This window comes from Chenopodium album, chromosome 5 (genome assembly GCF_948465745.1).
Source record: "Chenopodium album chromosome 5, dcCheAlbu1.1, whole genome shotgun sequence".
Lineage (NCBI taxonomy): Eukaryota > Viridiplantae > Streptophyta > Magnoliopsida > Caryophyllales > Amaranthaceae > Chenopodium > Chenopodium album.
Window position 1 is genome coordinate 29,115,446 of NC_137838.1, and position 4,365 is coordinate 29,119,810.

The following is a 4,365-nucleotide window of genomic DNA, read 5'->3' on the forward strand; positions in this document are numbered from 1 at the left end:
AATCAATTCTAATTCAAGGTCCCCCAAACAGTAAGGAATTCAAATCCTACTACACCTTAACAAGTTTAAAGTCCTAGGCTTTTAAGTGGCAAAGGGCATTTAAGGAGAGTACCCCTTACGATAGATCACCCTCCTTATAGAGTGGACTTCCCGTGAAACCGTTTTCGTTAGGGTCTCCTCTAAGGCGATTCAAGCATAGAACGGTTTCCGCCAACGGAGCGAGTTAATGACATCCCTCTATTTTCTCTACTATGGACACCATGGAATAATCTCTATACTCTTTACCTGTCATAAGTAAACAATTAACAACAAGACAATAACATAAATCACGAATTTTAAGGCGTTGTTTAGTCATGTTGTTACGACGGACGACGAAGTGTTCAATAAATTGGATCAAATTCACGCCTTCTTCAGTTCCAATGCTAGTCATATCATTGTCAGACAAACCAAAAAATCTTTGGATTATAGGTATGGGATCCGACAAGGTATGCGCATGGGTCACGAGGAAATGCAAGTTGATATCGCATATCAACGAAATTTGTTGATATAAGGGTGTCGGTGTCTTTTTACTCATTTAATAAGGGGCATAAACGTAATAAAGGGAGGAATATACACATCCCGTTGGAAACCCCCCGTTTTCAAGTATTTGACGATGTTTGCTTTGTTTTTATCAAGCTGTCTGCAAAAAAACCTAACTCCGCAAGTTCAGTTTCTCTTGCGATTTCATCAACCTCGAAGATGACTACTCCAACTTCACTCTGTCGATTATCTATTTAAGTACATCGATTATCTATTCTGAACTCTTGATCGTCATCGCGTTCATTTTCTACCGGTTGTTCTATGGTGTTTGTTTTCCTCCACTGTCTATAAAGTGGACCAATCATCCGGAAGCAGTGGTTATCAATGGATGTGACCAACATAGTCCAGAAGAAGGAGCAAAACATTGGGAACCCGTTGAAGATACGTTGATATTTAATCTTATAATGCAGTTGATTATTACAATTTATTTATTATGAGGACCGCATTTAATATCGGCTTAGATTAAATGTTATGATTGTACAAAGAATTAAATCTTGTAAATTAAGTATATGTTATTCAATTTTACAAACCCATTTTACAGATGTTGTGGTTGATTATTGGGATTTATTCACTGAAATTATTTTCGTTGCATTGAACCCCTCATAATTATTTGAATCAATGAAGAATTTGATATATGTTTATAGATTGTGTGGAGTTGATTGATCACCTTGTAGCGTTGGGAATCTATGTGTTGTTTATATTTCGGCATTCAAATGTTAATTCAATTATTAAGCAGAATTATTTTCGTAACTAATTGAATGATTGAGCAACCATGTTAATGTACCAAAACTATTTGATGTTTTGCAACATATTTAATGTTATATCAAGAAATCTTGTAATAGGAAAAATGAAGAAGGTGTTTAAAGCGGAAGTTGATTGAATGTCGAACAGATGAATGTTATAAGGTAATCAATTGCGTTCTTTTACTGATGCTGTAATCCAGGATCGTTTTTACTGATTAGTATCTGTTGTGTATTAGGAATTTGAGTATGTCAATTTTATCTCCGGATGTGTTTAAGGTATTCAATTATTTGATATAGTAATGTTTTGATGGTTTTGGTCCTGTTATGATACCTGGAGCATTAACGAAGTAACTATGTATTGATTATGTTAAATGTGGCAGGATGACACATTAACAATTGGTGGACAACTTAAAGCAAAAGGAGAGTTCTTACTTAGACGAGATCAAGTTAGATGTCGGGTGAGATTATTTGTATTAAATATCTCCATTTGAGAAAGGTTTTATTGTTGGATGGAGTGTTATTATAACATATTATGGTTATATTTTCATTGTATATCCTTTTGCAGCCTCCTAATACTACTTGTCGCATTGAGACTTTTGCAAGAATATGTCAAACATTTGATGATTGAAGAATAAAATGGGTTTTAGAAATGGGGTTTGGAGGACTCCTTCACTTTGTAGGAGACATGCATATTCTTCCAAGGCACTTGTCTTACTGGCTTATGACTCGTATAGATCCGTTTAATTGTACACTTACTACTATAGATGGAAGGGTCTTTTCTCTATCAAAGAACCAAGTACATTGGGTACTAGGTATCCCCAATAGTGGGCTGAATGTTCCAACTTACAAAACAATAACAAAAGAGATTTTGTTAAAGATTCACCAAATTATGGGTAGGTATGGTAAATCATGGTATAGTAAATCAACTAAAACAGGTCGGCACTATAAATCAGAGGTTATCCCAGTCAATAAGAAATTATTAGACAGGGTGGAGGGACATTGGGAGGAACACGAGGGGGATGAGTTTAAGATGTTATTCTTGTTACTGTCCCTGGACATGTTGTTATGTCCAACTCAATCATCCAGACTGGATTATGATCTCCTTCCATCTTTAGTATGTGCACCCGTTGCTTATGAGTATGACTAGTGCAGTCTATGTTGAAGAAGCTTATGGATAGTGTAGCTACATTTTCTAGACGATTTTATGTTTGTGGTTATGCTAGTGGATGAGGTGGTTGTCTTTTATTTGTTGCGGTAATCATCCTTAAATTTCAACGCTCTATTCATATTTATTTTATGGGTTGTTTTTTATCCTCTAATCTTACAACTTTGATGATGTAGGTTTTGTATTTGGATCGGCTTAACAGGCAACCTGTTGAATGGGGATTTTTTCCAAGGATTGAAGTGTGGACAATGAATCGCATACGTGAAGCTGTTAAGGATGACCGCTTGCCAAATGGTTGTGACTTTGGGTTACTTGGTGTAAGTTTGCACCTTTTATTGTTCATAAATTACAAATTCTCATATTTGGTCCTTGGCTGGTGTGTGTTTGAACCAGACACTATATAATTGTATTTCAATTGCAGAGTCTAGATGTTGCATATGGAGAATGACATTCACTATTAGCAAGGGACATAGATGGGCTTACTGATGGGGTTTAACAATATTCTGATGGATTTGTTAATTTATTATAAGCTGTTGATGTTTCAGTTGATTAGATCTGTTGAATTCTTTGTTAGGAGCGGGTGGTTTTAAGCAGGCCCTGTAAAGGTTCAAGCCCACACTACGGCGTGTTTCTATGACCAATAAGTTAAGGCAAAAGTGCTCAAGGGATGAGGTACCAATTGTATGTGTCATATGCCATTGTATTTCTACTGGTCAAAGTTTGAAATTATGTCCATTGAACGACAATTTCATTGCTAGGGAACTCCAACTATTGTTTATGAATGGTGATGAAATTAATAGGTTTGTTAACGTACTCAAGTTAAATTTGGTCCTTGATGAGCCGTTGGCATGTATATAATTTTTTAATGATTCTTGTTTGTAGGTTGTTGTTATGTCAATACATTGCTGGGAAGCCGTACTGTTGTACGCGACAGATCACATAATACTCAGTTGGTTCGGTGGGCTTTTGATCGATGTTAACATCCTATGTTCTTTTGACAATTTCAGTTGGTTACACCTCTGATTGTTTATACTGATGCAGGTGGTAACTTTAAAGTTTTGTGGAGCTGTTAGGAATCAGTCACAATGTTTAAATGATGTGACTAATTTTATTTCAAACGGGTCTTTTGGTTTTATGGTGCTTGTGTCACATGTGAGTGAGCACTTGTATTTTAATTATCCCGTATATGACTTATAGTAGTGTTTATATGACTTATAATAGGTTGTTATACAGGATAATGAAATTACACAGAGGTCATTATCAACCTTATCGCGGATGTTAGTGGTTTTGAAGCGGGGTTCTGATTGTTATTTGTATGTGTTGAATTTATATACTGACAAAAGAGTGAGTATTAGTAATACAGTTGTAGGGAATATTTTAAGCATTACCCCTATCCTGAACCCCACTGTGATCATACACTAAAGTACGGTGGCGTCCAAAGGGAAAGAAGATAGAGCAAAAGAGTCGCCAACAAGTTTTAGGAACTTGTAAACCGTTCAAGAGGTGAAGGTTACACCCCTTAACGATCCAGGAGATCATCAACTCCAATAGGTCTGGAACCATGACTGGTAGTTCGGGGATGAAGGTACAAATCCAACCTAAAAGAGATTGAACCTGCCCTAATAATAGGCCTTTACTTTATTCTGATCTTATTCATGTGCGCTTTCTGACTAACATGCAATCATTAGGATAACCCTAAACTTGTTTATCTTTGTTGGTTGAATATTAATGCACAAATAAATCTATTATTGGTGATCACTTGAATTATAATCAAATTAACCCTAAACAAGATTATTAATTATCTTATTAAGCATGATTACAAGTACAAATTCCCTTTAAACGTGCGTAAAAGGTGTGACCAAGCAATAACAATAAATA